We start from the raw sequence: 22895 nt of genomic DNA on the forward strand, positions 1-22895 counted from the left end.
CAACTTGGGAAATAAATGCTGTGTGGCATTTTTATGTTGAAGGACACACTGAATACTAGACTGAGCCCAACATGCCCCATGACCCTTGGGGTCTACACACAAGGAGAGCTTGAGAAAGGCAGAAATGATTCTCTGTAGAGACCAATAGAGGTTTCCTAGTGAGAACTTACTCACGGTCTGAGAATCTGAGCTTGCTTTACCCAGCAGGGCTGCATAAGGGGATGATTGGACCACGGGCATGGTTGCCAGGTGTTTGGAAGGGTCTACACTTGGCTGTGTGGTGTGCTTTTATCTAGCAAGGGGGAGGTCCTTTGCCCCGCCTTTTGGCATTGTTATAAAAACCTCTTTTGAAGAGGCAGAGGGGCCGTTGGATTTTGATCCAGGTCCTCCTGAAGCTATCCTGTGTTTCTGTCTTTCTCCTCTTCGCTATCTTTCTATCTAAAAGTTTCTTATCCCTCTCTCTTCCTCATATGAACCCTTTAAAAAATGGGAGGTGGCTTCCCACACTTCTCTGGAGCCTGGAGACTTGTTAGGGATCTTGATCAACACGCTGGACTCACTTTAAAGAGGAACATTCCAGTTTTCCAAACTCCCTGCTAAAGAGCTGCAACACAGGCAAGGCAGGTAGGCAGAGGGAGCTGCACTCGGCGAGGGACTTAGCAGAAGTGAGCTTCAAGCACCTCTAGTTTTCCATTTCATGTCCTGAAGCTCTTCTGACACTTTTGGAAAGACCCTCTTCCTCATCCTGACTGCTGACCATTTCCACACTGGGGAAGGACATCCTGCCACAAAAGTCAATTCATGACCTTTGTCCCCTGAAAAAAACTAAGAAACCTGCTGTGCATTTGGGGACCCTGTGAGACGGACAGAAATACTACACAGAGATGACAAGCCCCAAACTTCCCTGTGATCCGCCGAAGAGAAGCCTGCCAACAGTTCAAGATATAATTAGTAACCCTGAAGCCATTTTTTTTTTCACTTAAGGCAACCTCTGCATGCAGAGAACTGCACCATCCAATATAATGTGCTCTCTGACAGACAGACAGACAGACAGCAGAATGCCAGAGACCCAAGCATTGAACATACACAGAGCTGTCTTACGCGATAAAGCCACCAACCCTTTGTTATGGTGGCTTGTACTGTAAAGGATAGACCTTATGTTAAAAGGAGAAAACAGGACTGGTGTGTACCTCAGGGGTAGAGCATGGAGCACCTGAATAGCACACACAAGGTCCTCAGTTCAATCTCCAACACATACACACACAGATGGGGGAGAACATTTCAGGAATGCCACTTCAGGAGCAGTAATCTCATGTCTCTGCCATGGCTCCCAATTCCCTGCATGCCACTTTACCCCAGTGAGGAAGCCCCACCAAGGCAAGGCGACACTAAGGACCGCTTCTACACTCCCTGCTCCCATGCCTAACTCTTCCCTCTCTCCTCTTACCACTGTGACCCTGCCTTGGGCTCCTGGCAACTCCACAATGTTCAACTAACCCTGGAACATCAGTTTATGTTCTCAAGGCACACTGCAGAGAAAATGGCATCTGATCCAGGACAAGGGATCTCCCCACTGGAAACCAGGTGTAGAGAGAATAAAAACCATGCTTGGCTCCTGCACACTGTCTTTAGGGTACAGTGCCAGCCTAGAGCAAAAGCTAGGAAATGCTTCCTGGAAGGCAAGATGGTTCCCCTCTGTGCCATTGTCTTCAGTGGAGCTAGCCAAGTAAAAGCAACTCCCAAGTCCAGTTGGTAAGACCCCAGTGTGAGCCCCTCTTTAGAAGCAGAAGAGAGCACCATCTCTCCGTGAAGGCTCAGAAAAGCCGGCCTGGATGCACACAGAACTGGAAAGCCTCAAGAGTGTCCTCCAGATTCAGGGGCTCTGTGGAATGTTCGTGTCGACTAGTAGGCAGTCAGTGTTCAACAAACCAGACACAAATGTTTCCACTCTACCCTTCTGTCATGCCAGTTTACAGCTGGGCAATAGAAATTGTCAGCATATAGCTATTGAAATTAGCCCATATTTTTTGTAAACCATGGATTATTTCACAAACACACAAACTCAAGGGAGGAAATAGAATCAATGGATAAGGCAGAGAAGACAGCGCTTCGTATCTGTGTAAGGGTGGTGCCTGTCCCTAGACACAAGAGATGCACACACAATACTTTCAAGGAGAAGATCATGTGTGTCTGGGGTGACTGGGAGCCACACATGAGTCACAGATGTTTTCACAGGGCAACGGTATTCCCCTCCCTCTCCGACAGATGAAAGGCTGCTATGACAACCAGGTTCTTTCTGCCTTGGAGGGGCCCGCCACCCTTGTCCTTTGACCTCTCTTTCATGTGCATGGGACAGAAGAAGAAAGCAGATTTCAGCTGTTCTGCATGTCCCTTCACAGTGTCACCGCATGTCCCGGCTGTGTCTCTCACAGCCTTCTTCTGGCAGCTGGTACAGCCTCCAGTCCTGCACAGCACACACCCTCGTCCAGCTCCTGGTCAAACCTTCAGTGACCTCTGTCCACAGTCGCAGGTTAACCTTGCGTTTTCTCCGGGGAGTTAGATATTAGTTTTAACAAAGCCTCCCGTGCCTGTGTTGGATTTCAGTTGAACATCCAATGATGTTGAATGTGCCAAACTGTCTGAGTGTTCGACACTGTGTTGTCTAAGATGCTGTTACTAATTTTGGAGCATTGGAAATCATCCAGCACTGAACACATTTGAACCTGATAAAAATAGCCCAGTTACCCTCCGAACACTCCAACCTACTATGAGATCAACAGATGTGCTTCTAGTTACAATTCGGGTGGCACATCCGGATGCAAGAAAGAATTCCTTAAGGAGGTCTGGGGAATCTTCCACAGGTTATTCTTTAATAGTTGTCTCACTTTAGGAGTCAAAAATTAAACAACAGATAATTAACTCAGGATTTAATGTCTATAATTGTAAGCAGAGGGTTTAAGGCAGCTTAGATACAAAATACTCACCTGAAATATTCACTATAAAATAATACAACTTGACATACTCCTTGAGTCTCTAACTACTGAACTGTGGTGCCTTTGGTTAAATAAATCCGATTAACTTAATTAAATTAAATTAATGTGGAGAAACAGCTAACAAATTCCCAATCCTCAGAAGGGCAAAGCTTGTCAAACATGAATTTCAAACACTGACATATTCCTTCAGCTGTCTACCAGTTCCCAACTGTGCTCCAATCTCTTTTATATAAATGCATCTATGTTTTTAGCTTTGCATGAATCTGCAAAGACACAAAAGATGAATTTATCTGTCTGACACAGGTGCTCTTTTTACTCCAGGGTTTTAAAATATTTAGCATCAACCATACTGTGTTTGGGTCATGCCACAATTATCAGGCCCAAGAGCCAGCTGACAGAAGTCAATACTGGTGGCTGGTTTAAGAAGAGGAAAAAAAGATAAACGTGGTAATCCTAAAGACTCTCCAGAAAGCAGCCTTGCCTAGTGTGCATGGGACTTGTTTTCATAAGCTAGCCCCTCAGGTTTAATTAAACCCAGTAGCCAACTCTGTGCTCATTCAAAAGTGCAATTAAAGAACAACCCAAGAAGGACACTTGGCCCTGAGGGCCTCCCAGGAGTCCCTATGATGAACAATGTGCTAATTACCCCTCTGTCCAGGTCTCTTAATGACAATCTGCCATGTTTCCAATTGCAACCCTAATTCTTCCACTTAGGGCCATCTCTAGAAACCTCAAGGCAGGAAGATTGGCCCCAAAGGCTAATTCTTCAGGGAATGTATACTTTTAATTAAAACACAAAATGCCAAAAGATCATTGAAAGGTACTTAACAGTAAGTCTTGAAACTATTAAAAGTGTGTATATTGCCAACACTAATTAAAGGCACCCTTGACTTATAGATTGAGGATGAACTTGCAACCTTAGTTACAGGACACAGCAGAGCCACTCTGAGAGAGAGGCTGCCAATATTCCGGAACTAGGCACCATACTTGGTAATGATGCTTCCTGGCTCTTTTGCAGGTAACAAGATCACAAACGACTAGAAAGATCCAAGCTGCAATCTTTTTTTCCCCTTTAAACAAACCCAACTTCTGCTTGGGAAGCAGAGAACAGAGAAAACCAGTGTGTGTGTGTGTACCAGCTTTATTTAATTTTATACTGGGTGTGATGACACTAAGTGGAGCCACCATTGTCTGCATGGGGGAGCTCCATGATTTGGGAGGTTCTTTGCTTCTCAAGACCTTCTCAAATTGACCCCTAACCATCTTGCCAACTAAGCAAGCAAGCAAGGAAAGGAAAGTAACTCAAGGGTACTGGGTGACATGAGGGGCAATTACAAAACAGAGCCGAGCCTCATCCCACTAAATTTCTCTATAATATGACCGCCGGGAGAGTATGATTCTTTCCTTAGTAGAAAAAAAAAAGAACAAGGTATTTAGACACTAAGATGGAAAAACAAAAACAAAACAACAACAAACAACTATAGGTTTCTAGAAGATTCTCAAGGTATTCTGATTCACACAGATCAAATGAGGAATACCTGTCAGATCTTCCATGTTCCAAAGTCTCTTCTGCTCCCCTCCACCAACCAGAACTCACCAATCGAGGGAATGACTGCGTGCACCTGAAGTACATGTTTTCTGTTATAATCTATATGAGAACATCTTCCCTTTTCCATTCATCAACACTTGGAAGAGCCTCCTCCCATCAAAAATTCAGGATATATTCTCCAAAGGCTAAGTAAGTCAATTTTCTCTCTACCCTCGGTCCTTGGATATAAATTAAGAAATAATAAAAAGTCAGTACATACTCCTTTAAGAAATATCTTCTGAGTGTTTTTATCATTGGGGTACAGCATCATGATGTCTTAACCTGTTCGTTTACAGTTGCAGGAACTAAACTCCAAGCATTTAGATGCTGCTATGACAGGATGATGTGGCCACCCAAGGGATCACATTATAACCCTGGTGTGGTGATGTGAATGTAGTAGGATCTTTAAGAGGTGGAGTATCGTGGGAGGTTGCTATTGGTCCTTCCCATGGCTGTGACTTCCTGTCTAATTTGCTCTCACCATTATGATGCCACCCATCATGAGGTCCTCACCAGTGCCAAGCCACCCTGGTGCCACATCCTTATACCTCTAGAACTGTAACCCTCTTTTCTTTATTAAGTTACCCAGCCTTGGATACTATATTATAGCAATGGAAAACAGGAACACACTCTGACTCCATGACGTTGTAGTGAGCGTGGCGCCCTAAAAGCCCATGCTGCTAGTCTTGCCTCTCAGATGTGTCCTGTAAGTTCCCCGCTGTGAGTCCTCCACTGGCTTTCCCATGTACCAAAATAAACCTCCTGGGAGATGGAAACTCGGCAGGTGGGCCTGGAGAAATTGCTCAAGTTAAATAACATTTGCAGGCAGGCATAAGCTTTCAAGTGAATGAATCTCCTCGACTCTTCCTTGCCAGCTTGCACTTCCCTGAATGATTTCTTTTCACAAGCTGGTGATGGGACCGAGGAATTCCATCACTGCTGGCAGACGGAAAGTAAATTTGGCTCCAGGCCTGACTTCAGAGTAGACTTGGAAACTGCAACAACTACGCTGTCTGGACTTGCACAACTCTGCTCGGATTCCTCCTCCTCCTCCTAGACCTCTAAACTGCACTCCCCAGCCCACCCCCAGGACCACCACACAGCTTACATTCAGGGGGACATCCTCGGGTATAAAAAGCATGGAGACGATGTTTTTAGCTGTGCCCTAGACAAAAGTGGGAGTGGGGAGGGAGGGAGGAAAATACTTTCATATCAGCCACCAGTCCAGCACTACCTGGTGTGACCTGAAGCAAAGGAAAATGATCGGCAGGAGGTGGGGAAGCAGTGAGGGAAGAGGTGTGCACAGCCCTGCCATACTGCTCATGCTCTCTTTCATGAGCAAACAGGGCTGAAGAACAGGGTTTCCATCACTCCGCAGCAAGCAAAGAGAATGTGACCCCAGAAACAAGATACATCCTCACCAGCCAGGCAGCCCAGCATGTGGCACACAAGTGAGATGGAATGGCCACTGCATTCCTGTCGTGCACATAATGGACTGAGGATGAGCTGACACAAAGCAGCCCAGGAGCAAGACAGAAGAGAGCACAGAGGTCTTGCTTGTCACACCAGCTGTAGCAGTTCCTAGATCCATAGATCCCAACAAACATGGGCCAGCAAAGCTGGCCAACCACACTCTACAGAGTTGGGTCAGGGAAGATGACTGAGACTGATGTTTTCTGGGGAAGTTGGAGCATATAATTAAAAGACTGAATGAGGGTTGGGGAGATGGCTGCGTCCGTCAAAGTTCTTGCTTCACAAGCCTGCAGACCCCGGCTCAATCCACGGAGCCCATACAAAAAAGCTGGAGGTAGTGGTCTGTGGTTTTAACATTTAAGGCTGGCACTGGGAAGGTAGAGATGGGCCTCTAATAACAAGTTCTGTCATGAGGAACAACACCTGAGGTTGACCTCTGACCCCCCACAGGCACACACATACACAAAGATTGAAGAGTGGACAGGGATGGCCACCTCATCACACTGATAAGAAGGGTATGTTGTCAACCTCTGACACCTTAAGCTCATTCCCTAGAAAACTTCATTTCTATATTCTATGCAGGGATTAGAAACATAAACTTTGACCTAAGGTCTATCTTTAACGCTTAGCTCAGAGTTAAGACTTTTTCTTTGGTGACACATGAACAGGATCTCATGTGTCAGGATGTGACAGGATCTCATGTAGCTCAGGCTGGCCTCCAACTTGCTATCCAGCCAAGAAACTTCTGAGCATTCTGCTTCCACATCTCAAATGCTAGAATTACAGGCGTGTGCCACCACCACACCCTCAGTTTGTGCTGGGCTGCTGATAGAATCCCGGTGCATTTGTGCATGCTAGGAAAACAGTCTGCCAACAGAGCTGCATCCCCATCTTAATCCAACCATAGACTTTAGAAAAAAAGTGAAGGTGTCTACAGATACAAGAGAATGAAGTCATTAACTTTCAAGCTAGAAAGTGATATCCGGGGTCCTTTCTGATGTTTCAGCCTGCAACAATAAAGTTAGGATCCCATACATCTGCTAGTATCCAAAGATCAATACTTAATGTGAAATCTTGGATGCTTTCCAGAAAAGTAAATGGCTAGAAAAAAGTAAAATCTTTCAAAGGTAATAGTGCTATCCCCGGTCAGAACAATGTCTCCACATCATACTGCACATAATACATGATTGTGATCAACTCAAGCTATCAGAACCAAAACAAGCCAATGACTACTCTAGAGATTTTAAAACAAGAGAAAATTACATTGTTTGCTTACTCTATAATTAAAAATCCACCCTGACAACATGGAAATCTCTCTGATCATGCAATCATTAGTCAACCTGTTTAACAAAATGACTAACCAGCTCCCTTAAAATTCTAGAAAATATTCGCTCATTGGAAATAAAACAAAACTAAACAAGAAAAATAGTTCCTACATAAAGAGCATTCTACTGATCCCTTGAAACCATCAAAATGGGCAAAAAGAAGGGAATAATAATTCAATCTCACAAATAAATCCTTATCACTTGCCATGCAAGAATTCAGGACTGGTAATAGAAAGCAAGGCCATTCTGTAAATACTACTCTTCATTTGTCTTAGGTTGAGGATACTTATGTGAAAGGTGACAGATTCAGAATAAGCCAGTGAGAAATCATACTCTGAGAGGTCTACAAAAATATTGCAGTGGAGTTTCAGATAGCTCATCTCAACTTCGCAACAACTGTAGCAACGGAAGAAACGAGGTGTTGAAGAGATACAGGGCTGCTACCCTGCATCATCACAGAGTCGAATAAACATGCTTCCTTAATAATGGAAAGATGTCTATGAGCTAGAGCACTGGCCAGCCGCAGGCCAGATCCTAAAAGCCATGTAGGGTATTCTTGGAGCAGATTGCCTACGCCAAAGCAAACACTTTGAGAGAAAGTCACCATGTGGAAGCCAACGGATGCAGGAAAAGCGTGATGGCCACAGGAGAGCTGGGCAGCCTGTGGCAGGAGGCAGAGGGGATTTTTAAGGTAGTAGACAGATGGAAGTGGCAATAAACAAGAGGGGAGGGCTAAACTCACTCACTTCCCCCGAAAGACACAACTGAAGGGGAAGGAAACTGTAGGCAGGAGGCCGTTCACATGTATTTCAGCCCATACCCTTTTTTCAGCTTTGCACTTGAACCAAGAAGAACAACGTGCCAAAGCAGAAAGCAGAGCAGAATGGACTAGAAACAGCACTCCGACTCTTAAACATAAAAGGTGTCCAGGTCTGCAGCATTTTGAAATGCGCCCTCTAGCCAGACATGAGGCCCTTCACCTGAGGACATTGACGTGGGAGACCCACTTGAGCTCAGGAGTTTGAGTGAGCCTGGGCAACACAGCCAGGACCCTAGGACAAGAGAAAGAGGAAGGAGGGGGGAGGTAAGGATAGATGGAGTAAAGGAAAGATGCACAGCAGCATAAAATCTTTACTCTGTCTTTAGGTTTGGCTGTTGGAAGTTACCTACTACTGGGCTACATAGCAAGACCCCGAAACAAAAAGAAAACAACAAGTTGCCTGCCTCACCCACCAGTTGAAGCCAACGCAATGCCAGCGACTGCAGGAGAATGCAGAAGTGCAGAAGCAGGCCTGGTGAACCGGAACCAGGCAAAGCTGACCGTCCTCACTTAGTGAAGAAGCTTTGGCCCGTGAGTTACAGACCCTGACTGGAGCACTGAGGAAACATGGGGTTCTGTGTTCTCCACACACCCAAAGCAACTGGACCAGCAGGAAAGATACATAATAAACCTGAGAGCCATTGGTGCCATGAGTCTCTCCCAAAGTAGCTAGGCTGGCTAAGCTTAGTTGATCGATTGACGTGCTTGTATGGGCCCATGTGTGAACAACTTGAGTTTGCCTATACCCATAGCAGAGACCACAGACTCCCAGAAGGAAGTTCTTTGCATCAAAAAAACTTGGGACATCTTAGAGCCCAGTAGCCTTGACACTGACTCTGTAAAACATTATGGGAATCCAGAATAAAGCCCCTGGTAAATTCAGCAGGAGCTATGTTTAGGTTGCTGGCAGTCTAATTCACTCTAACTTTAGAAATTATGTCCCAGATTTCCATTTTAACCATATTACGGAGGAATGTCACATGCTATAAAACTGACTCACTGTAAGTGTACAAGCCAGTGAATGTGAGTAAATGCACAGGTGGGTGAACACCTCCACATTGCACTGCCATTCTCAGGAAAGCGCCTGCCTGCCCATTTGTCTCACTTCCAGGTCTCACTACTAGCCCCAGGCAACCATTTATCCACTTTCCATCTTTATAGTTTTGACTCTTCTAGAAGTTTCTATAAATGGAATCAAACAACGTGTGGTCTTCTGTGGCTGGCTTCTTCCACTCAGTTCCATGTTTTGAGGCACACACCTACTATAGCATACATCAAGAACTCGCTCGGGTCATTCTTGAGCAGTAGACCATGCACAGTTATAAAACATTATGTTTAGCCACTTACCAGCTTTAGCTTATTAAATATATACATCCAACTAAATGGCAAGGCTGATTGCCCTGATCTCAGGAATGAAATGAGAAAGCCTGGCACATTTGTAAAATTTTCTGAAGTCATAATGTGTGAAAATATGTAATGAGGATACAATTTGTTCCCTGGAACTTTGTGTGGGTGGGAAGTGTTTCTAAATAAGCAAATAACATCCTGGAATTTCACTTTTTATGTTTTAATACACATGAAGTATTTTTATGCTAATTCCAAGCCAAGCAAGGTCATCAATTCATTTACCAAGTACCTAATGTATAATTAGCATATATTAGAATATATGGAGTACACAGTCCCCCTGGCTCCTGGCTTTCAAACACAGCTGTATTCTAGGATTGTAGTCATGAGTCAATTTGAATGTATAAGAATATGTTTCTTCCTATGAAAAATATAAACAGTTCTCACCACCCTGTTACTGTTTAAATCATACACACACACACACACACACACACACACACACACACACACACACACGCCAAGGTCCTGTGTGGCTGGTGCTCTGCTGCAGTCTGTAGCACATAAATGTATTCACCTGTTCATTTACTGAACCACTGCAGCCAGGGGGCCCTGCAGGTGCCAGGCACCAATCTAGGAACTGGGGGCCACAGTTATAAATGAAGCAATCTCACCTGTCTCAAGATTACACTCTGCATTGGTGAAATATGTTAAGAAACATATACAACGTGTGGGGCAGTGCAAAACGCAATCAAGGGGGACAGTAAAATAAGGAGGCTAAGGGGAGGAAAGGGGAGAGGAGATATTCTAGACTGTATTTGGAGACTCCTTCTGAAGAGGGGATGCTTGGGTAAGGACCTCAAGGCAGCCAGCTCTAAAGACAGAAAGCCTCACAGGAAAATGCAGGAAATGCATTCTAAGCAGGAGTGCCAAGACCAGGCTCCTAGAAGCAGGCAGCAGGGCGGGAGTCCGGAGAGCCAGCAGTGACGGGGAACAGGTCACAGAGCCATGTGGTCTTAGAGCCTGTTCCACCTCCACCACCCTTCTTGTAGACCTCGGGCTTTTGGATCCTTTGTGGATGTAAGGGGCAGTGGGGGACAGTTGGTGGACTCAAAGTGGGCAAACGGAACGAGCCCACATGAGTCTGTTGCTGACTTCAAGTTCTGGGAGCTCTTTCTCGTGTCCTCGTGCATTTCTCCAGATCACAACCTCAACCTAGTATTTTGTTTTGCACCGTTCTTCTGAGTCCCTACTTGGAAAGCAACCACCAGGCCACTCCTGCTGGGGAGTCTTCTCTGGCTTCCCATCTTCATCTCCACTCGCCCATTTTTTGGGGAGATTAGCTCTGTACACAACCAATATGGATGTGGGGTTCTTACCCAGCATGGCTCTTGGCCATCTCCAAGTCTGCCTGGATGGTTCAACCACTCTGCTGAACCCTTGTACCTACCTCCTCCACAAGCCACACGGAGACAGTGGCGCTGCCATTCCTGCTCCCACCTGTGACACCCATTGCCAGACTCTCCAGCCAGGCAATTCCTCACCACCTCTCTCCATCATAGCAGGTGAACCATTCTTTCAGGAGTCCACAATGTTGCCAGCAAACCCAAAATTAAAGGTAGAAATGTCTCCTACTCTGTTTCTCAATCATGAAAGTTGCTTCCCTAAACTATGGACCTCTAGGAATTCCCCTAAAGTCAAACACGGGGCTAAAACACATAAGGGTTTAAGTGACAAGACAGTTTAAAAGCGAATCTTATTTGGCTGATACATTTAGGCCAAGCAGAATGAATGCTGACTGAATTGTAGCATTGGCTAGACCAAAGAAGTTTAATACCTAGGGCAATTTTTTTTCTTAATTTACTTTTACTGTATGCCACTAGTTACAACTTCCTTCACATTACAGTTGGTACAGAAAATTTAAATATTAGCTCTCTAAAAGAAATTCAGAGATCAGTTGTGTTTCTAAAATCCTTTTGACTTCAGGATGCTGTCCTGCAAATTTCCCTAGGCATCCTTCGTGGTACAAACAGCTTTGGGAAGCCTCCTCCAGACACAAAGCAGCTCCGGTTTTTCTGTCTGTCCGCCTATTTTTACAGGAAGAGATTTTCTCTGTATGGAATTGTGTTTGGATGGAGTTTACGAAGCACATCTCTCCTGTGAATCAGAACAGAAGTTTTAGTGATGCACTAACTGTTTGGGAGAATGCAGGCAAGGCAGAAGAAACTGCTTAGCAGACAGACTTCTCCTTAGTGTCTCTGACTGTTTTTCTTTCCATGGCTGTACTATGCATCATTGCCAGTCACTGGGCGAATGTGAACCAGACGAAAGGGCCTCTGCTGCCTGTGACCAACTTGTCCTTGTGCAACTCTGGCTGTCACCTGCCTACAACTTTTTTTTTTTAATCTCTCATCTCAGCAAATACAGTATTATTTCTCCAATGGTGCCGGCTGCTGATAATATCACTTGACTGGTTATTTATCATATATATCTGTAATTGAATTACCCACTGCAGTAATGGGATTTACTCTCAAATGTACATAAAAATGCAACACAAAGTAAAATTGTTCCGCTGTGTGCTTCCTCGTCACTTGGCTTGAACTCCAGGTCAGCCAATTCCACAGAAACGCAGAGACAAAAAAGGAATGAAAGACTGAGCGATTAAAGACAGGTGGGTTCACGACCAAACACAACAGAAATCCATCCTTTAACCAAGGTACTCTTTTGAAATAGTTTCTCATTTGTTGTTAATCAGAAAGCCAGTCCTAAAACGGGCAAAGAAAAAGGAGTAACGGAGTGACTTACTTTTCCACATGCAATTGTGAGCATGTGAGGAAACATTTGAGAACTCAGGAAGGGGAATAACGTGTGCTCATCTTTGGTCTTGTCAAATAACCATAAATTTGGGGACCAAAAAAGGAAGGAAAGAGAAGACGATGAGAGCCATACTCTGGGCAGTGTTCTGACTGCTGGAGTCCACTGCTGCACCGATCCCGTTTCCAATGGCACACCCCAGGCGAAGCACAGCTTCCTCTTTGCAGTCGTCTGACTTCAAACTACCCTGCATGCGAAATGGAGGCCAGATTTCCTATTTCTAGGAGCTTCCACAAGGCACCAATTAATTATGCCAGTATCTGTGTGCTAAAATAAATTACTTAGGATTCAGTATCTTCTCGTGGGTCAAGCTTTTTGTTTGCTGTGTTCTGTCTTCCTTAACCTCTGAACCAAACAGAATTTTAGACAGACTTACTGAGAGTCGGAGCTCTATGTGTCATAAGTCGATTTTATTTTCTCTCTCTCCTTTCTATCAGAAATAGATTTTTCTGTACCTGAAAAACCAGTACCTGAAACGGAATGATACAGTTGGTAAAGGCACTTGCTACCAAATTGAATGACCCACATTTGATCCTCAGATACATAGTAGAAGAACGAAATCAACTCCCAACTCTCACAAGCTGTCATGTGACCTTCACACAAGCTGTCATGTGACCTCCATACATTCACCAGGTCATGTGCAAGCAAAACACACACACACACACACACACACACACACACACACACACACACACACACACTTGTGCATGCTGCACATATTCACTCACTTAAAAAAAAGTAATAAAAATGTAAATACCCAAAAAATAAGTGCTGTATTTACATGTATACCAGACTCTTCTTCAAACTACATCCGAAAGAGCTGGTGGATACCCATCTCTGTGATGCTACTAATCAGTAGGAATTAAAAACAGCAGAGTGCCCTATCTATAGTAGATCATGTCTTCAGGGTAGGAGAGGTTTTAAAACATAGTAATTTCCAACTAGACTTAAATCTTAAACTAAAAAAGATGCGGGGAGCATCTGTGAAACCTCTCTGTTGCCGACAACAGCACCAAAGACACTATAAACAGCTTAGAAAATGACATACGCTCCTCTGGGGATTCCAGAAAAGTTAACTTTGCAGAATATAAATATAAATTTGCAAGCAGGTGCAGGTGGGCAGAAATGGAGAAACTTCCTTGGTAGATACTGTATTGTAATTCAATTTGTTAGACACTGTAATTTATGTTTTCAACATTATTGAACATTAAACACAAAAACTTGTCACCTTGGTATTATAATTATATCCTAAGCAATTTGTCTGAGTAACTATAGCAACAACTTCAGATACATTTTATAATACTAATTTGGTATAATTTTAGAATCAAGAATTATAGAGGATTTATTATAAAAAGTGGAAATGCTTTTCTTGAATGGCTGTACATATTCTACATCAAAAATGGGCTACTTAGCTAGAACTTAATGTAAATGAATGGATTTATTCTGTATTGCACACCACATGTTCTGTAACATAAGCCTCTTCTTTGGGGTCAGGTTCTGATCTGCAAACTCTGGAGTCCATGCTCACTCATTTATCCCATGGAATGTCTTGTGCCCTTGGCTGGACTCTTAGCAAAGTCCCGTCCAACCCTCCTCCACCTTCCTGTATTTTATCAGTGGAAAGCCTCTATTTCAGTGACTTGGGGATTAAAAGGACATCCAGAGCCCTTAAAAATCATCATCCAGTTCATTGAAACTATGCAATGGTTCAGCTAGTTAGCCTTCTCTGGCATGAGAGCAATTGATACAGTCCCTGAGAAACTGGCATCTATTTTGAGCAAGAAGCCCTCAGCAGGAGGCTAAAGAGAGGATAGAGAACAATATCCTCTGAGAAACTGACAGCTAGGAGGACTTGAGGGGGTCCATATGCTAAACTTGCAAGAAACGCTTATATTCATTTTAGTAGTTTTACTCTGCATGGCTAGGAAGTCACTTGAGACAGACACAAACAAGGACAAATGCCAGTTTATTTTCACCAGATTCTGAACACCTCAAATACTTCTCTGGTCAAAGACAGGCTTTCCCACCCAGAAGACCAAAGTCTTTGCACTCAGCAGGGATCCTGCAGCTGTTTGCCATTAAGACAACCCAAAGAGCTAGCAACATCTTAAAAGGCATAAAATAATGAGCATCATCCATCCTCCCTCTGTGAGGGAGAGTATGTGTTGACTAAAGACATACAAAAGCGGATACCAGTTCATGGACTCCACGGTTGTGGGATCACACATTGTGACTACAGGCAGCATCTTGGGTGAGCCATTGTCTCAAAAGCTTTTACAATAAACAGACTCAAGGGAAAGGAAATCTGTGCTTCAAACAACTACATTTAGAACTGCTTTGTCATGTAAATCAAGCATGCTGAAGAAATTTGAGTGGGCAGAAAGAAATGCACACTCCTTTCGGAGTAAATACGGCACAGACAAGTTGCTTCAGAGATCTACAACAGAAGGTGTCTGCTTAAGACTTGAGCCTTAAGTGGGACTGTGGACAGCTTGCTCCCAGGGATGAGCTTCACCTTCTCTCAAAAAGTGAAAAGTGGTATTAATCAGCAATCAATTCAACAATCCTAATTGGGTATTAAAAATTTTTTTAAAAAAAGTTTGTTCCTAAAGTCTAGTTTTGTCTTTCTGTGCCTCCTTTTAAAAGACTAACTCTATAATTAACAACACATATGCTCTTCACAAACTTGGCCATTATGTCAGGGCCCTTCCAGATAAGCCTGGACACACAGCTATTTTAAAATAAATGTAAGTAAATAAGCTGCAATCATTTAAACACCCGGCGCTTTAACCAGTGTGCTCCTCAGGAACCGAACTTCTCTGTATTACACATAACTCTGGTATTTTCACCCAATTTCAACTGCCTTCTTGTCAAACCCAATTGTAAAGGGGAAAGATGTGTAGAGACGGAGGAGTTTGTCTTCGAGGAGACCTTTCTAGTTAGAGGGCTTCGGTCCAACTTTTCTGTCGCTTCTCCTAACTAGGCCGAAAGCTCTCTATTGTAACAGAACAACTTCCTCCGCCCTTCGCCTTTCAAGGTGAAATTACTGCAAAATCTGTGTTTTACCACTACCTGGTACATTTATTTATCCCTACCCTCTTGCCCAGGACAGAGATACCAACACGCTTGGTGGCATCCTCTGGCCTTCTCCGAAAGCTCGCTCTTGGCGCCCCCTGCCGGGGATCTCCAGGACGCCGCGGGCGCAGGAAAGTTAAAGCCCAACTCCAGGCAACCGCATCCAGGTACGAACAACAAAAAGATGAGGTGAAAGCGCTTCCCGCCAAAGCCAGGGGAACTGGGACCTAACCGCGCAAGGCTCCGTACCAGGGACTATCGCGGGGGACCAATCCCCACCCCCAACAGTTCCTCCGAACATCCTGATCTTCGCCTGGCCCCAGACCCTGAGTCCGGGTACGAAACGCATGCGGAGGAGCTGCCAGCGCACAGGGGCTCCGCGAGTGGAGCTCACCCGGCTGGCGGGTTCCCAGGCCTCACCACCCCTGCATTAGTCCACTTCAGCAAAACAGCCTGGCGGAGTTGAGCCCCAGTCCCACTATCCCCAGATTCTCTCGAACACACCGCAAAGCCCCTGAACCTAGAGCAGAAAAATGTCCCCGGATCCACAGGGCTGGGAGGTAGGCGATTCCGACTGCCAGACCCGGCTGCAGCTCCCACCACGCGAGCCTGGCTTCGCGCGGAGTGCGCGCACAGACCTCCACGCGTACCTGAGAGGTGCTGGCCGAGGTGCAGGCTCTCTCACTGCTGGGTCGCACACCCGGACACTCCAGCTCCTTTCCAATGCACGGTCGGATCCGGGCAAAGGCTAGGACACAAACTTCCAGCCCGTGCACTACCTCCAACTGAGACCGCCTCCGCACTGACGGCGGTCCTATTCCTACTCGCGCGGCTGCCAGGCTGTCCCCACCCAGGTGCCTGCAGAGTGACCCTAACCGAGACCTACACCACCCACAGACCAATGCTGCCCCAGGTCTAGTTCACCCGCGCAGGGTCTCAGTCACGACACCCAGGGACGCGGCGGGGAGCGAGCTCACCAGATGAGGGGAGCGTTCCTCCTGCCAGTCATCCAGCGCCTGGGGCCTGGAGCGGCTCCAAGGGTCCTCTTCAGCGCGCTGCAAGGGAAGTCGAGGCAGCAGCCGCCACTGCTCCCCACCACTTCTCCGGAGCTCTCCTCCGCTCACAGCGCGCCAGGCTGGGGACCAGCTCCGCCGCCAGGAGCACGGAGTCCTCAGTTGCGCAGCTGAGCGAGCAGGCTCCCGCTGAGCGAGGGCGACCCGCAAGGTGGCAAAGTTGGGTGCCCTCTGCTTGGTAGCCGCGCGTGCGAACACCCCAAAGAAGGGTCGCACACGGGCTGGGGCGCCCCAGCAGTGAGAAGATGGGATGCAGAGGCCACCTCTCGGCAGGGACTGCGGCCGGCCAGTGGTTGAGGAGCCCACCCGCACCGGGAGCGCAGCGCCGGGGAGTGGGCACAGCGTGAGCAGCCACCGCCGGCGCCGCCTTCCCGGCGAGTAGGGCAGCGCTGGGTGCGCGGGCCGGGAGCTCGGGGCGGGGAGCACAAGGCCGCCTCGCCCCGCCCCCGCCACGCCCCCACCGCCGCACCTCCCCTTCTCCGCCCCTCCCGGGTGCAAGCTGAGCGCCCCACCCGCCCCTGACCTCCCCAGGCCCCTCCTCTGGACCCGCCTCTTCCCGAGATGGGACCCCTACACACTCCCGGGGGGCTGTCACCGCACCCCACGAGTCCCATTAGGGCCTCCCGAGTGCAAGTTCACCCAAGTGGTGACTTTTTAGGGACCCTCTTTCTCGTCTCGCAGAGACCTTCTGTGGCTACCCGCCCCCTGTCCAGGCGCTCCGACGTGGCTACTTTGCGGGTTGGGCTGTTATAAAGGGCTGGAGGCAGCTCGACGCAAACCAGAGACGTGGCGCTTCTCCTAGGCCGGCCTAGGCTCCAGGTATGTGCGCACCCCTTGGCGGATCACGGGTGGGGAGAGGGTTGGAGTTTAAGATTCAGTTATTCAGTTCTTCCATGTCATCCTAAGGAGGCTGGGGAGGGGGGCGAGGGGCTCTCTGCGGACTCTTGCAAGCGAGTTAGGCCCACGAGGCTCTCAGCTAATTCGGGCTTACATGACGGGGATAGATTCCCTGCCATCCAGGGAAACTGAGCTCTTAAGATGTCCCCAAGTGGCCCTGATGGCATTAGGAGAGAGTTTCTTCATGGACAGAGCCAGCTGAGCTAATTCTCACTTCTGCAAGGATATTTGAGCCTTACTGAGTGAGCATCGGGCAAAAAGTTTATATTGGAACAAAAAGTAAATCTCCTTGGCAGGGCAGTTTTATTGACGCGTTGCTCAGTTCTCCTTCTAAGGAAGTGATCAACTCACGGGGTTTTAAACAACATGTGGGGTTGTTGGATGGGAAAGTTACAGGAAACGTGGGTTCCTAACCCTGTAGCCACGTGTGACCCCTTCCCTCAGTATAGGATGGGGCGACAGCGTCTTCGGTCTGTTTTTTTTCCCCCCATCTTGGGCCTTGTTGGTGGCTTCAGGATGTTTTTGCACTAAGGAACCTCATCAGTGACTCTCTTAGCTGCAGGACCTCAGGATGTCCCTTTGGGTCACATTCACACCCTGGCAATTGGCAGGTTGCAGATGTGCTGGGGGGGGGGGGGCGGCATTTCAGAGTGTCTGTAAGAGTGCCATTGTGCTAAAGGGAGACCTGGTAATAGCTGGAATGTGTCCCGGCTCTTCCGGGACCACAGAGATTCAAGAGAAGGACAACAGAAGCACAAATTGCCACCAATTTGTCGTTTCTGTTGCCTTTCAAATGAACGAATGAAATGAAACTATTTTTGAAAGCATCCTTGGGAGCCTATGTCAGCCCCAGAGTGTACACTGTCCGGAACTGTGGGCCCGGAGGGTACTAAAGGCCCCACTTGGATGTCTTTCCGGGGCTTCTTTGGGAAGCATCCCCTCGCAGTTGTTCGGCTGGCTTCTAGCTCTCAGTGGCAGCTCCTGGTTTCTGGGTCTTGAAGGGAAAAGTTAATGGGTTTCCTCTGCTTCTCCCTGCTGCTTCAGAAGTGGGTGGGAACTGGCGCCATTCCCAACATTCCCCTTCCCTAGCCTACGTGGCACAACAGCCTGAGAGGCTCTTGGGAGAAGGAGGCCGGCCAAGGGCCAAGGTCTGGCAGTGGAGGACCTCAGCCTTACCCTTGAACCCTATAGCCTTCAGGTGGGCGGGTGGAACCTAACAGGGTAAGACTCAAATGTGTTTACTTAATTCTTATCCTTACCCCTCGATGCTACTGTCAAAGACAATTAACACTTTTTTAAAAATTATTTTATTAAGAAATAAAAAAGTGAGGTGCATCATGCCCGTGTACCCAGCATTCCGGTGGCTGAGGTAGAATGATTGAGAGTTTAAGCCCAGCTTGGGGTCACCTAGGGAGACCCCATCTCATATGAACTCACTAGCAGGCAAAGAGACTCACTCTTCACTTGGAGGCCTAAACCCTGTGCACCATGGGAATGGTCACACAGAATCTCACCCTCTAAATGAGGTGACTCTGTCGCTGAGGCAGGAAATGGGTTCGGCTTTACTGTTTAAAGAACGACACTGGATTTCTGTGAGTTCGAGGCCAGCCTGGGCTACCAAGTGAGTTCCAGGAGAGGCGCAAAGCTACACAGAGAAACCCTGTCTCGAAAAACCAAAAAAAAAAAAAAAAAAAAAGAACGACACTGCACCGTTGTTAAAATTCATCATTAGTGATAATGAATTAGAAATTTCAAATAAGCAAGAGCAGAAACCGGATTCGCATGTAGAAGGCTTTCTTGGTTTAAAGGGAAATAGCTCTGAATGGAAGATGATTTTTGTCACCGACTTGCAGAAAGTTTGTGAACTTTTCTGAGCTAAATGTTTCCCTGTGCAACTTGACCCAGCTCACCAGGAACATTCGATACAAGCACTAAAGGAGAAAGAAAACTGTTAAACATGAAATATCTGAGGCTCGGCACCAAGGAGGCACTCTGAAATGAAATTGTTTTAAAGTGTATATAAGTATTTCCTTTTCCTACTAAAATTTGATTTTTCCTTTTAAAAAAGCCTTTCTTGTTAAAGTACCTGAATCATCAGATTGTAAAACTAAACATGATTCCTATTTTATCAAGGGCATTCTATTGTCATTGCAATGAAACCCCCCCCCTCTCTCTCTCTCTCACACACACACACACACACACACACACACACTCAACTCAGGTGAGCCTTGTGTACAGGTCACAGTTGAGAAAAGGTGGGAAACAAAAGAGTCGGTGAAAATGATGACTTCTGGGGCACTGATTCATGTGACCTGAAACATGCCATCCATTTCCTGATTCACCTCAGACTCTGGTCAGAAACACGAAGCAGCACGTGATTTTGAACTAATGCAACAATTCTGTGTTATCTCTGTATTCCCTCCCAGGGCCTGATTACAGCCGGAGAACGGAACAGGGAGGAGCTGAAGAGATCACGGTCTGGGAGACAGGAGGACACAGCTGTGGACCACAGTCGGCTTTCCCAGGGAGGCTCCCTAACTGGGGACTTTGAAATGTAACGAGACTACTAAATTATTTTTTAAAAAAAAAAAATGCCTGGAATCATGTTTTCCTGTATAGATGAACCCGGTAGATACTACAGTAACCATTTGACAATTTTTCACCCTGGTTTCCAAGATTGTCTGCCTGATCCTGTACTTTTTTGTTTGTTTTGTTTTTTGGACAGGGTTTCTCTGTGTAGCCCCTGGCTGTCCTGGAACTCACTCTGTAGCCCAGGCTGGCCTCCAACTCAGAGATCTGCCTGCCTCTGCCTCCCAAGTGCTGGGATTAAAGGCCTACGCCACCACTGCCTGGTTAATCCTATCCATTTTAACACAGCTGAACAGATTACACCATGATGGCCACCCGTGGATGTTTTCACAGATGAAGGCTCTTGAACTGGAGAGGTTGAGAGAACTTTCAATGCCTCCTCCAATCTCTTGGGCTTCACCAAAGCCCCTTAAGGTTTCCTTTGCCCCAAGAAAGCTCCCTCCCCTTCAGTGACCATACCCTGAATGATGTTAAGGAGACTAGACATCCCTGGAAGCTGTCATCACACACAAATACACACACACACACACACACACACACACACACACACACACACACACACACAAAGGAGCATTAAAGATTATGATACAAAGATTCTTGGTCCTTAAGGTAACGTTCCAGCTGTTCCACTCTGCTAGGGTGTGTGAGGGACCCTCCAGCATCACCCCCTCCACAGTCTAACTTCTACCGAGGTTCTATCTTCACTTCCTAAGGCTGATCAGAAGGATGTGACCATGGATTTTGTCCCTGGTTATTCCTAATGTGACACAGAGTGACCTGCCTCCACCCAACCCAAGTGAGTTCTGCTTACTTATGACCTCTCAAATTCAACCTACACTAAGCAGGGCATTCTTTCACCTCATAGCCATGTTCAGCAGCCTGGTTAAGTGTGTGGGCTACGGCAGTAAGTAGCTTCAGGGTGTACCCCGACATACCCTCAGGAAAATGTGCTTGCTTTCTGGATGGGGGTAGACTTCATCTTCAACAGTTATGTTTTCCTTGACATGTTCAATGATACTTCAAGTGTTCAGTAGGGCATCGCAATTTACTTCTGCTATATTTCCAGAAATCAAAGCATTCTAGAAAGCTACAAGTATTTTGTTTATTGTGGCTGGGTTTCTAGATATGTTTTCTGGCAACCCAATTTCCTTAAGATGAAGTTGGTGCCCTCGAAGCAGTTCAAGTTGTCTTTTAGAAGCATGGTATGGGGAGAAGAAAAATGCTAAGTTTAAATGATTTTTGGAATATCTACAGGAAAGGCAGATGGTTTCTGGCATGAAGATAAAGCATCCTTTTAGTTTCCTTGGAGTTATTTTCTGACATCCAGACTCATATGTCTTAAGTGTTTATAAGCAAAGAGTGGCTGTACTTACTTTAGAAAGATATTTTGACTTATTAGCTAATGTCTTCTACATTCTCCTGTCTTTGAGAAATAGGGCTTTGAGGGGACATAAATAGTTTCAGAAATACATTTTAAACATATATTTAGATTTTGAAGCACACATTTCTCTGTCCTGGTTTATTTCAATATTTACCAACTGAATTTAGCATAATGACCTTGGATTCAATAAAAGGGACATTTGTAGAATTAAACCAAAGGGGGCATGTCTTCCCAAGCAAATTAGGAGAAATAAAGGCTGTTGGGGTCTTGTAGCCCTTTGTCAAAATTTATTTCTGACCTTCCTTCCCATTCCCACTATTACTGCCTTAATTCGGCATGTCAGTTTCTCTCATTCCAAATACCAACACTTCATCTAATACTGACAGCAGTCATTGCTCCTCAAACTGCATCATCCCCTAACAAACATCGTCTTTAATGACATAGGACTGCTTTTATTTGAATTGCAAAATACTTGGTTTTTTAAAAAAACAAACAAACAAAAACACATGCAGCTGGATGAAGCCTTGCTGTTCAGTTGGGGACAAGGTGAACACTAGGTAAAGAGCTGTGCAGATGTAAACTCACAGATGTGATTTTTTTTTTCTTTCCTCTCCTACCTAATTCTGCTCAGAACTTGATGTGGTGGCTGAATTACAGGCACTATCTTAGCCTGAAACCAGAGAGAAGCTAGGAGCCAAGATGATAGTGAAAAGGACTCTGAAGTCCTGGGGACCACTAGCAGCTCGGTGTTCTTAGCCTTGATTGTTGACTTGACTGTACTGAGAAGAGATGGGGTGGGGGTGAGTTAACAAAGTCGACCTGTGGGTGTGTCTGGGGGGAATTTCCGAGGAAAATGAACTAAGGGAGAAAGACCCACTATCCTGGCTAGTTTCTGCTGTCATCTGGACAAGCACTAGAGTTGCCTGGGAAAAGGACTCCTCAGTTGAAGAACTGCCCCCCTCAGATTAGCTTGTGGCATGTGTGTGAGGTATTTTCTTGATGAATGAGTAAGACAGAAGGGCACAGCCCACTGTGGGTGGTATCATCCCTAGACAGGTGATCCTGGACTATATAAGAAAGGTCGCTGAGCTGAAGCCAGAGAACTAGCAAGTCAGTAAGCAGTACTCCTTCATGGTCTCTGCTTAAGTATCTGCCTCCAGGTTCATGCCTTGAGTTCCTGCTCTCACTTCCCTGCATGAGGAACTAGAAATGTCAGAGGAAAGAAACACTTCCACCCCAATTTCCTTTTGATCGTGGTGTTTATCACAGAAAACAATCTAAGAGTCTCCCCAGAGAGCATGGTGTGAGCTACCCTGCCTTGTCCTCCCCAGGATGAGAGGTGGAAACCTCTCAAACTTTGAGCAAAATCTTTCCTCTTTAAAACTTCTCTCAGGTGTGGCCACTATGGCAAATAGGCAACTAACACAAACCCTTGAGTTACTTCCTGTTGCGTTCCAGCCATCTGC

The 22895-nt window shown here is 46.1% G+C and overlaps 1 protein-coding gene, 1 long non-coding RNA gene and 1 other non-coding gene across 10 annotated transcripts in view; 2 read left to right on the forward strand and 1 right to left on the reverse strand.

Moving 5' to 3' along the window:
- Sema5a (semaphorin 5A) overlaps nt 1–16955 on the reverse strand; it is a 469252-nt gene extending 452297 nt beyond the window's left edge. For 5 of the 7 annotated variants that reach the window (XM_052743005.1, XM_052743006.1, XM_052742999.1 and 2 more), the window contains exon 1: nt 16467–16955. The gene's annotated coding sequence lies outside the window, so the exon portion shown is untranslated. Of the gene's footprint in view, nt 1–16139; nt 16305–16466 lie in introns of those variants that run through there. The other 2 variants (XM_052743004.1, XM_052743003.1) reach the window with 1 other exon arrangement.
- A 47-nt stretch (nt 16956–17002) lies between these two features.
- LOC128113369 (uncharacterized) lies at nt 17003–21701 on the forward strand. 2 transcript variants are annotated; one of them, XR_008219426.1, is made up of 3 exons: nt 17056–17381; nt 19886–20013; nt 20185–21701. It is a non-coding gene; the product is annotated as an uncharacterized LOC128113369 (long non-coding RNA). The 2 variants fall into 2 exon arrangements; XR_008219425.1 differs by having other exon boundaries at nt 17003–17381; nt 19886–21701.
- On the forward strand, nt 19733–19802 carry LOC128113901 (small nucleolar RNA SNORD123). Its single transcript, XR_008219705.1, has one exon. It is a non-coding gene; the product is annotated as a small nucleolar RNA SNORD123 (small nucleolar RNA).
- Nucleotides 21702–22895: the final 1194 nt, after the last annotated feature.

Source organism: Peromyscus californicus, unplaced genomic scaffold (assembly GCF_007827085.1).
Source record: "Peromyscus californicus insignis strain IS unplaced genomic scaffold, ASM782708v3 Scaffold_18__1_contigs__length_77618521, whole genome shotgun sequence".
Classification (NCBI taxonomy): Eukaryota; Metazoa; Chordata; class Mammalia; order Rodentia; family Cricetidae; genus Peromyscus; species Peromyscus californicus.